The sequence below is a fragment of the Vigna radiata genome, unplaced genomic scaffold (assembly GCF_000741045.1).
Source record: "Vigna radiata var. radiata cultivar VC1973A unplaced genomic scaffold, Vradiata_ver6 scaffold_194, whole genome shotgun sequence".
In the NCBI taxonomy this organism is placed as follows: Eukaryota; Viridiplantae; Streptophyta; class Magnoliopsida; order Fabales; family Fabaceae; genus Vigna; species Vigna radiata.
In genome coordinates, this window is record NW_014542196.1 from 443657 (window position 1) to 456590 (window position 12934).

The window sequence follows — 12934 nt, forward strand, 5'->3', positions numbered from 1 at the left end:
CAAAACAGGCATAATATCGCTAAAAACAGCTTTTGACTCTCTACAGACTCATTTATTGAGTTTTGCTTGATTCTAAGCTCATTCCAAGTAGTAAAGGGCGTAATTAGGTCTAAAATGACATATGAAAATAACTATTTTTCAACCTTCATCACCACACTTGTTAGACTTTCTTGAAAGAAGTGAATCAAAAGTTTTTCATCATGAGAATAGGCTGCCATTTTTCTGCAGTACATGGTTATGTGGCTTCTTGGGCAAGTGTTTCCCCAATATTTCTCAAACTCTGGCAACTTGAACTTTGGAGGTATCACCACATCAGGAACTAAGCATAGTTTTCTAGCATCTCCAAATTCAAACATTTCTTCACCTTCTATGGCTTTCAACCTCTTCTCAAGCATTTCTAATTTTTTAAAATCTCTTGGTGTAACAGCAAAAGGTGAAGACTTCGTCTCGAGTTGTTCTGTCATTATCACGTTCGCCATACCTGATTGGATTGTCTCCCCATGAATTATGGCAGTGTCTGCCCCAAGCTCGTCTTCTACTTCAACTGCGTTATCTTCGACCTTTTGAGCGTGAACATGTCCCAAGTCCGCTCTTGAGAGTGAAGCGTAATTCGGAGGAAGACCATAAGGAGGGGGAGTTTGTGCCTTTGATACTCTTAGTTGTGATCGTGGTGAGCGCGAATCTTCTGGGCTTTGTAAGGCCTTCACGACCTCTAGGATTTGACTCATTTGTCCCTTCAGCTGTTGGATATCGGCTTTCATCCCCTCTTGAAGTTCTCCTTGGTTTTCCATGATTTTTCCACTGGTTCGCGCCTTTTAGGGTGTCTTGGAGACTTAGCTGTATTTTTAGTTTTTTTTTTGTAATTTTATTAGATGAAACAAGTTAAGAAAAAGAAAATAAAAATGAAAAGAAAAGAAAAGACAATGTAGTTCAAACTCTCTTGTCAGAAATTATAAAGTTGTGAAAAGATTGCTTAATGTTTAGACCTCCACCTCTAACCAGCTCGACGAGCTCCCACACTCCTTCCCAAATGCATTTTTCAAGGTCATTTTTTTTTCACCAGATCCCTCAAGTGACCGATATTGCCCCTCTTGACTTCAATGCATATGCTTTTCTTCAAACAGTCTAAATTCGAATGCCCCTTTGACTCAAAATCCCATGTTAACTTGCATTTTTACCATAAGGTAATCACCACTTTATAATTTCTTGACTAGAATCCACAAAAAATGACAAGACCATAAAAAACAATGACCAACAAAGGAAGAAAGAAAGAAAAAGATGTAGTGATATGTACAAGGTGCTTGATTTTATTAAGCAAAAATGACGGATATAGGACTACACACATCTCCCTTTGTGCCCTAGAGAAGGTTCAACATTTCATATTCAAGGTCAAGTACATGCAATCTCACAAGGATGGCTCCCTGAACCTAGAGGTCAATGGTCACTAGAGTTATGGCTCCCTTCATAGCATCATTACAACAGTCGACTAATCAACTAGATGTGAAGACACAAGTGAAGAGAACGGACTCTAGTTGGGGTTCTCACGATAGCCAAACAGGAAGTATGTCCCAAATGGCACCACTACACAACCCCTCTATTTCTAAGTTACACTCAGACCCGGGTATAGGGCCCCACTCATGAAATGCATAGTGCGTGTGTGTAGGGAGAATGCAATGCATACCCAAACCCTCACCTGCAAAACAACTATAGAAAAATTCCCAGGTAGATATAAACATGTTTTCTACCCTAGGGTTCAATATCAAAATAATTCACAAGCAATCATTTCAAATATCAAACATAGATACGAAAGAAAAAAAAAAGGAGAAAAACATAAAGCAAAACCACATTGAATTTGCATATTCGATTAAATGGCCTGACTCTCTCTAGTGTCCCCAGTGGAGTCACCATCTGTCGCAACCGGTTTCGCGACGGGACGACGATCCAAAAAAGAAAACAGTTTGGAAAATAGAGTTTGGAGTCGCCACCATAGTTTATTCTGGAAAACTACAGAAAAACCATAAAATGATAAGGCATGGTCTGCGAAAACAAGATCCTAGGTTCGGGAGTCGGTTACGTATAGGGAAGGTATTAGCACCCTACAGCGCCTGCCCTAAAGTAGTACCTTTAATTAAATACGCGAATTTGATGTGGTTTACAAAATGCTTAATTATCCTCGAAAATGAAATTTTAAAGAAACAAAAAATATTTTTTTCTTTTTTGCGCCCGACAAGGATTGACCTTGCTCCTACGTATTCTCAAAATGAGAAATTAGGGTTACGTAGTTAAAGCTGAGAGAATGTTTGTTATTTGAAAATATTTATTTTGGTATTTGATATATAAAAAAAACGAAAAAGATTCTTAGCACGAGGACGATGTGTGCAATCACACACGTGCTTAAACCTTTAAAACATATTTTATTTTTTTTATCAAAAGGGAAAAGGTCTTAGCACGTGGACGATGCGTGCGATCACACACGTGCTTAAACCTTTAAAACATTTTTATTTTATTTTTATGAAAGGGGAAAAGGTCTTAGCATGAGAACGATGCGTGCGATCACACACGTGCTTAAACCTTTAAAACATATTTTATTTTTTATAAAAAGGGAAAAGGTCTTAGCACGAGGACGATGCCTGCAATCACACACGTGCTTAAACCTTTAAAACATTTTTATTTTATAATTTTTTTTAGAGAAAAGAAGAAAAGGTTTTAGCACAAGGACGATGCGTGCGATCACACATGTGCTTTAACCTTTAAAATATATTTTTTTTTGTTCTTTATTTTATAGTATTGAAAGCATGTGCAATAAATATTGAAGTGCATTAATGAAACAAACTTATAAACAGAATTACAAAAACAAGGAATGTGAGGATATAAAATATAGGGGGTTATATGCAATAAAAACCTGGTAATTAAATAATAAAAAATCATGAAATAAGATAAAAACAAGAGTATAGGTGTAGAGAAAACCAGGATGCATGCAACCTGAAACCCTTTTCTTTCTGTTCCTTTACGTTCTCTTTTCAAAATTGAATTTTCTCTTCCCCCTTTTCTCTTCAAAGTGCGTATTTATATACACACATTGTAATATTATTGTGATCTTGCCTTAATGACGAATTAATTGACAAAAATGGTCTAATAAATCAAATTATAATAATTGTCAGAAAATTATCCATTAAAAGGAAATCATATTTTTTTCTTTTTAGGAAGAAACTGAATGCAACAATCAATATATTATTTTTAATTATTGCTTAGAATTATTGGCATAATGTTGATTCAAATTATTCCAAAAAAAATCTAAAGTGATCTATCATGCATTAATATTAATTGCTTATGGGCATTTTTCCAAGGAAATCAAATCCAATTCATCACGTGCAGCACCTCTCCCATTTTATTCATGTGCACCCCCTTTTTTTTCTTTTTTTTTTCTTCTTCCTTATTTCCCTTTGTTTTTCTTTTTTCGTTTTCCCTTTTTTTTTTCGTTTGCAATCATTTTTCTTTTCTTCTTTTTTTCTTTTTATTAAAAGACTAAACAAAATAGTAAAATAAAAATAAAATAAGATAAAAGTAAAAAAACAAGTTCTATTATTTAGCCACCCAGACGAAATTGGGTGTTGACAACTACAAACAAAGTTTTAATCATCTCCTTGTTCAACTAATCGATTATTTACGCGACTTATTTACGGGAGGAACCCTTTTCCAAATAGGCTCGTGATAATCGATTATTTGACCAAATAATCGATTATTTGCGGAAACATTCTCTAAGCTAGAAAAATTCTAAGTGTTCATACATCATCAAAGTTATTCCTATACAATTATTTCTACAAAAATGCTTTTAATGTAAATATAACAAGAGTCTTCAATTCTTCATCTTATCACATCATCAAAACTTTAGTAGCTTCAAGATACCAATGCTCCTCATTGGTAACAATTTTCCCCTTTTTTATGATGATAAAAAATCTCTTGTTTAAAATCATTTCTAATTTTCTGCACAGATTGAGACTTAAACATACAAACAGGTTAGTAATAACTGCACTAATTAGAAATACATTTCCACGTGCAACAAAGCCCATTTGGCGTAAGGTTGTTTCTCCAATTTTTGTACCTATGGACTGAATTGCTTGAGTGTGCTCACCTTCAACATTGACTCCTTTAAATTCAAGAATGCGAGAAATAAGGAGAGTGTATGGGAGATGATAAGCTGAGAAGTTTTGGGCCTTGAGCATAGTATCAATGACGAGTGAAGGCCAATCAATGTGAACATGACTCAAAATACCATAGAGAAAGAGAAGATCTTGCTCAGAGCATTGAGCGTGATTGGTGGCATGAGGGCAGAGGATCCAAACAATCAGGTAATAGATCATCCTCTCCTCCACTTTGAAGCCACCCACTAGTAATTGTCGTTGGTTGGGTTGTTGTTGAGTATTTCGCAGAAAAGACTCAAAGGCAAGAAGAGGATTTAAATCTGGAACTCTAAGATGAACTTTTACTGCATCATCGCATATGGTAAGCATGGCTACATTTGTCCAGATGTCGTCATCAAGAATTATGCGAACTCCTTTAACTTTAGTGGTAATAATTCCATCATGATAATGGAGGTTGTGGTAGAATACTCAAATGAGGTCGGGATAAATACATCCCTTTTGCTAAACCATATTGGTTAGACCTTGTGTTGCAAATAGATAGGGAAATTGAAACCCATAGAATCTATAGTATTCTAACCGAACATACTTGACACCCATGATGTGTCGCTCCTGCCAAAAGTGAGCGAACCCAGCTTGTTTCCCTGGATCAGATATCCATCCTTCTAGAGTTGCAGGTCGAGGAGCTCGAGGACAAGAGGAGGATGCACCACCAGTACGTCTTCAAGTGGGCATCTTGCGCCTTGCATTAGCCATGAAGATCAAAGAGGCTATGAAAGGAAAGTATTAGAAAGAGAGTGAAAAGTAGAATGAAAACTTGTTTAAACTTGATTCTGGCAGAGTTTGGATGCAATGGGAGGTTGTTAATCGATTATGAATGAGTATTTATAGAGGAAATTGAAAAACTAGCCATTTGTAGCCGTTTTTGGCCTTTGTAACGACAATATTTTTGAGTTTGCATCGACTAATAATCGATTATAACTAATTATAATCGATTATTGGTTCAAAAATTTTCTTCTAATGAGCGCTGATAATCGATTATCAATGAAGATAATCGATTATTTGAAGAACATGCATTGATAATCGATTATGCCCTGCAATAATCGATTATTTGCGAACCAAAATCTTTTTCTAAAGACCAAATATAATCGATTATGATTTTCTGATAATCGATTATTCACGGTGATTTACAAAAAACTCAATGTTCACATGAATTTTAATCCTAAGACATATCTAACATTCATAAATTATTTCAAAGCTCTTAAAGATTACTAGGATACCATAGAATTGTCTTTTCATTTTGAAAATTTAACCTACAAAACAAAACAATAGAGTTTTGGTCCCCATAATCTCATTTAGGTCCTTTGAGGTTAGAGACAAATTACTTTATTTTCCAAGCATATTCAATTGAACTTCTTACAAATTCATCTTAATGGACACTGATTCTATTGAAGTGTCCACAAAAAACTATTGAAGTGTCCACAAAAAACAGTAATGGAAACTTACAAGTCTCCAAAATAAAAAATACTAAATATAATATCTCCTTAAGATTGAAACCATCCCCTTCATACAATAAGATATTTCTTGAGAAACATTTAACCCGTATAATATATATGATTATATTGATGTTTGGTTTCATATTCTCTATTTCAATTCAAAAATAAAAAAATTATGATTTATCAGCTTTTGAAATAGAATATCATTAAAGTTTCCAAATTAGTTTATCAACTAGTTTCTTGATGTTGTATATCATCAGATACATAACAAGCATGAGCTCTGTTATAAACACATATAACATATAACCTTTTGGCATTGGCTTGCAGATCATGGAATTCATATATCAACATAAAATTAATTTACAGATTAATGTAAATCTTATTTTAGAAGCTGATTTATGAAGTTGAATTATTGCAGAAAATACTTAAATCCACTATATTTTCCTTCTGTCATTTTGGTTCTTCAATTGCTTACCAATATGAGGCCAATGATACTTCTTGCGTGTCCAGAATGGATTGGTAAAAATTGGGAGAAAAAAGTTTATGTATGTGGCTTCAAAGTTGAGTTATGACAGATTACATGTCAAGTTTAGAATTTATATCAAGAGAAAAAGTTTGAGATATGGGTGTCATTGCATCTTTAGTTGTCTTCTGAGTCAAATCTATAGCACCTGTGATTATAGAAGTTTCATGATGTGACAATTCTCCCCCTTTCCCTGCCTGCATGTGAATATTTTAGAAACTAATCTCATACATGTGATTAAGTTAAACCAGAGAGAATATACTAATTTAGAGGAAAACCTCATTTGCATGTAAGTCCACAAATGTCTTCAACTCTGATCTTCTAAGAAGAACTGAATGTTCTTTCCCTAGACCCCAATCCAGCACCTACCAAAATAGAAAAATACTAAAACATATTAATTAAATTTTCTAAAAAGATGAGTTTTGCAGGAAAATCACCTGATATTGATATATAATGGTGAGTTTTTTCTTTGAGAAACTGAAATAAATGTGCCTATGCTCTAATTCTATATATTTCTTTAGCTTTTCATTTCGTGCATATAACCATGAGTTGCACAATGAAACAGTTCTTTTGTTTATAACTTGTTACAATAAATCATCAATTACAAATGCATTGCGTGACGAGGACGGGAAGTGATCGTCGGTGCAAGAGGCATGGACAAGGAGCCGCTCCTGACAGGCTTCCAGTGGAAGGGGCACGTGGACGAATCGAACATACACCGGAATGAGAGGGATTTAGAGGCTGTATAGGTATAGGACTATCCAGTTGAAGGATAGTTTAAAGGAATTGATTTGGCTACCCATATCAACAAATGCATTTGCTTTTCGGTAGCCTAACTCATAAGAACTTCATGGTTAAGCCTTTCGGGAAGTTTTCTCGGAAAATGTGTGAGTGAGGACAAAGCACACTGGAAAGCTCGTGTTGATGTGTGGGGACGGTCAGCAGTCCCTGTAAATTGTCAGGACGTTACAACGGGGACCAAAACGAACACAGTTGACGAAAATAGGAACCATCAGGGTATTAAATATATATTATAAAACCAAAATTGGATTTACACTCTATTTTTCTAAAATTTTATTTACATTTAATTTTTTTTATCTGCTTCTTATATTCGATTAATCTCAATATTTTTAATTAATTATATAAATTAATTTTCTCTTATATATTTTTTATTTTAAAATTTTCCTTATTTTTTAAAAAATTGCAAAAAAAAAAAAGTTTTTAACTAGTCAATTTCCAGCCTGTTTTTTCAGAAAATAAAAATCATGTACATGGTTGAGAATTTGATTCTTACTTACTGAATTTTGAATTTGCAAAATAAATAAGTGTTACTTTAGAAAATAAAATGTAAGGATGTACTTAAAAGATTTATTTTAAAATATGGTTTATCGTGCTAAAAAAAATATCTCGTAGTACCTCTCATCTCACAATTATTTAAAGTATCTGGTATATTTTAATATCATAATAATTAGTTACTTTTGAAATTTATATATGTGTGTGTTTTGTCGTTTTCATTTTTTTCTAAATATGAACTACGATGATTTTGACATGTAGTGGTGTCGTTTATTTTCGAATTGATGCAATATTAAAAAAAATATAGAAAACTAACTGATAATCGATAAAAATAAATTTTAAAGTAAAAATACAGTATAATGGATTGTAAAATATAAAAAGAGTGTTATAACTATCTTTAATAGAAAAATTAAAATAAAAAATAATAATGAGTGTTGATAATAATCACTATTCATAAAATAATTCAACCTATTGCGTCTGGGAGTTGTTAAAGACTTGAAGATTTCGTAGGTGAATTTTTCTTTTGATATATAATATTAAAGAAAATGACATTAAATTCTGTTACAAACATTTTTTTTTCTACAAGTAGAAACAATTAAGTTATTATACATTAATGGTTAAACTTTGGCCATTGTTTCAACAGTTTCTGTCTATTGACTATTTTGATGAGTCATTTAGGTAGCATCTTATCCGTCAATTTATATATAATATTTTAGAGTACAAAAATTTTATTATAAGGCCAAATTTGACCTATATATGAAAATAAATTGATTTTAATGTTTTGGCCTTTTCAATTTTCAGATAATTTTTCACTGCAAAGGTCTAGTCCTTTTATGTGAAATCATGCACTTTACGTAGATAATTTGTATTTAGTTTCAAGAAATATGATATTATACATAATTAGTAGTAATTAATAAGTTGTCGATTTTCTTTTTAGTGATATTCATCTTCCTTATAGAAACAAAGTATAGAAGTTTGAGTTTTGTGAATAAAAAAAATGTGATTAAAAGAAGATTTTACATAAAAAGTAGTGAATTTGGTTTCCGATTGAAAATAAATATTGACGAAGGTGACGATGGAAAAAAAAATATTGATAAAGGTGATGAATATTCTATATTAATAATATAGTTGCATGAAAACCTATAAAAAGAATACAAAGAAGATGAAATATTAAACAAAATTAGCCATTAGCCAATCCTATAATTTCGTATTGATTTATGTTATTAATATTTTAAACAATAATTAACTAATTTTGTTGATGTGATAACCTATAAAATAACTTACCAACGATAATTTTTTTAAAAAAAACACTATAATATTTTAATAATAAATTATAAAAAGAATTAGTTATATAAAATATTTTAATTGCTTAAATTCATTTTATATAAAACTATATTTTTTTAGAATTATCTGTTTTTTTTTTAAGTTTCTAATATTTTCACTCTGACTATAAGAGACAATATATGTGATTCGGTGATAAGTGCGTATTTATGTCCACAATTATGCCTTAAAATTGAAATTTTTGATCAAGTATTTATGCTTAAATGGTTTATTTTAAGTGGTTTTGTGATGATTAGAATTGTTGGGGTTGGGAATTAAAGAGACATAAAGTGTAAGTTTTAGCGCATAAATTATTCTTGGATGTTCTAATATTTATTTCTGCAACTGGAATTAGAGTTTTATTGGTCCAAATTGCAATTTAAGACCCAAAATCAGGTTTTGTTTGGAAAATAATGTACAGATGGGCCAAACAGTCAGATTTTCCCCTTACACCTCCTAAAATCTCTACATACACTCCTATTTCTGAAACAGGCCAACAACCAAGCCCAAACACTAAGCCTTTTCTCTTTTCTCTCCTGTAACCCCTAATTTCCTATACACACCCCTCCTACCACTAATTAAGCCAGATATCATCAGATTTTGTCACGTGACAATCCACCACTAATAGATACAACCACTCAGAACATGCCACCTAAACCCCTCATGCCACGTCATCACCATCTTCTCTAACAAACAAAAACCCTAATTCCTCTTCCTAACCCTAGTCGCCGCCTCCTCCATGGCAGCCACCCAATAACCTTCAGCAACCACCTAGACGCCGGCCACCGCCATAGCATTCTCCTTCCTCTTGTGAGTTCGTCTGTTCGCATTGCCACCATGGCCACCGTTCATAATCATCACCGCATCAGAACCTGCATCAAAACTAAACAAAAACCCAACAACAGAAAACCCAGTTTGTAGTCTCATGTGCTAGCCTCCGTCGATCTCAACCTGCAAATCGAAACCAGAGAAGCAAGATTCTCCGCTGTCACGCCATCTTCCATTCGCACGAGGCAAAAACACTCAACCAGCCATCACCTTTACCTTCGTATCTCCATCAAAGTCGAGTGAAGGAGGAGGAGCGAAATCCATGACGGCGCATTGCAGTAGCAATTCCCCCAATCTACTGCAGCCCTAATTTTTGGTGGGAAAGGGGGCGGACACGTGTCAAGACCCCATTGGCACGTCCATATGGTTAAAGCTGGTCAATCCTAGTCAAAGTCTGGTCAACTTAAGGGCCTTTGTGCAATTTTAAAAAGAATGAAGGGGCTAAAGTGCAGATAGAAGAAAGTTCAGGACATTTGTGCAATTTTAGAAAGTCAGAAAAGCTAAAAGATAAAATTCAGTTGTTGAATTAGTTTAATTTGGGAATATCAACAGAAAATATCTTCCAAATTATGTTATAATTATCTAAATCTTTTAGTTATTTGGAAGATATAAGATAAAAGATTTTATCAACTGAATATTCGAAGTCCAAGCCCAATCAAGCCTATATAAAGAGACCCAGGGAGACAGAAAAGACATCTTCATTCATTCATACACCACTCCTCTCTCTCTTTTATTTCATCATGTCTTCAACTCCATTCATGGAGAGCTAAGCGTCTAGGGCTATTCTGCTGTAATTTCATTATGGATTCTGAGGTTAAGTGAATTAATGCAATTGTTTATTTTAATTATTGATTTAAGTTGTTCTCTCTCTATGTCTTTCATCTCTCTATCATAGTAAAAGCAAATATTTTTGCATCATAATGTGTTTGAATCTACATGCATATTAATTATATGAGTTCAATGGTTTCTAGGTTTAATTGAGAATCTACTTTGATTGAATTTAGGAACTTTTAGATGACTAAATGATTTTTACTATCAACTGAGAATGTACTTTTATTGGTAGTAATAATTTCAACTATAATCAATTGAGAATTTACTTTGATTGGTTGGCTTTTAATTTGGTTAGGACATTTAAGAATAGACATGATTAAACACAATAAAATTGATTGAGAATGTACTTTGGTTGAATTTATTGTGAATANTCTAGAAAGGTNTTGNATTTGATTGAGAATGTACTTTGATTAACTGCANGANCGCCNTCAAATTAATTAAGAATGTACTTTAATTAATTTGAAACTTAAACAATAATCAATTGAACAATGATTTGTAAATAACCGATGATGAATCTATTTTGGAAAAGCAGTGGAATTATCCTGTTTCTTCATAATTGTTTTTAAGTTTCTTCTTTGTTCTACAACATTCTTTAAACATTCTCACTTTATTCATAAGCATTGCATAGAATTCATAAGAGTCAGATATTCGAAAGAAATTCTGTGTTCGTTGGGAGACGACTCAGGATTACTTTAGCCCAATCTACTTTCTTGAATACTACTTGACAATATTGAAGTTGCCTTGAAAAGTAGTATTAATTTGATAGCTCCAACGATAATTTTTAGAAAAAAAAAAACACTATAATATTTTAATAATAAATTATAAAAAGAATTAGTTATATAAAAAATTTTAATCGCTTAAATTCATTTTATATAAACTATAATTTTTTAGAATTATCTTTTTTTTTAAGTTTCTTATATTTTCACTATGACTATGAGAGACAATATATGTGATTAGGGTATCAAGTTTCTTTTTGAATAAATTGATTTTTTGCCTCTTTTTTTTTCAGTCCAATTTGTCTTTTTCTTTACGCATAGGCTTTGCATGTTTGCTTGTGACCTTAAAGTCATTAATGTGAGTATCTAATGATCATTAATCATAATGGTATAACTTGGTCATTCTTATGATGTGTCTATGTGCAAATAGAACATTTTACGGAATTAAATGTGGTTCAATGTGCTAGAAACCTTAAGAGCTATTTTAGTAGTAGGGATAGCTAATTCTAGCTTTTGCACAATGAGATTCATCAATTTGAGCGGAAAATGAGAATTTGGTGTTTTAGGTCATGAATTTGTAATTTCTTTGTTTTATTATGATGAATTATATGATTGAGCTGTTAAGTTGTGGTTGAACTCTTGTTGTATGTTGAAATTATGCAAAATTTTGTTTAGTATATATATTTTAGTAATAGAAATCATAGAAACATGAATCATATGTTGTTGATAATGTCTCAGTGAGATATTTCAATTGATTATTATGACACTGGTTGAGCTAAGAAGTATGAAATTGTTAATATCATTCTAAGTAGGTATTAGCTCAAAGAGTGTCAAATTACTCAATCAAATATCAAAATTAGAAGTTTGAGTTTTTTTATACCATTGGGCGCCACTTAGCCGACGTTGGGCGTCATCCTATTTCCAAGTTTGAGTCATCTATGATTCTCACTTCATTAACTATCAAATCGAGTTAAAATTTTGGCAACAGGTCCTAGACAATTGAATCTTTACTTTGAGCATTGAGATATTTGATTGGAGATATCTAGTTAGATCAATTTTTTGCGTAAGATTCACGTAGTTTAGGTTGATGACAACTTTGACCTATATTGCTTGTTTGGTGCATTAATTTTTTCCACTATTACCCAATTAAGTTGATTCATTTTACATTGCATTAATTCTTGATTCAATTATATTTAATTTGAATGTAAGAACATAAAGTTTTATGGAAGTTGTTGTTTTTTTTTTTTAAATCCCAAATAGTTTGTATATATGTTGTGCAATATACTTGAGAGGGTGTGATATGAAGTATAAAGTGTGTATGTTGATGATATGAACTTTTAAAAAATATGATGAGGTATGAATTGATGATGATGTAGGAAATTCCATGGAGGAATTCCTTTTGAAGAACGTTTCTTAGGATACACATTAGTAGGGATTCATAATGGAAGTTATCGTGACACTCTATTAATCATCTAAACTCATGTAAAGAGGATTAATTGGATAGTGAGAGTAGGAAGAGGTCCTTCTCTAAGACTAGTTTGAGATCTTTAAGACAAGAAAAAAATGATTATTTAAAGATTAATTAATATTAGTGCATTACACAATTTTATTAGTAATGGATGATTTATGACTCGTAGCTTATAATAAATATTCAATAACAAAAAGTAAATAAGTGATTATTTAAGGATTTAGAACTTACCATTTTTATTTTTTAAGGTGTATATTAAGTATTAAAGAATTTCATATATATATATATATATATATATATATATATATATATATATATAT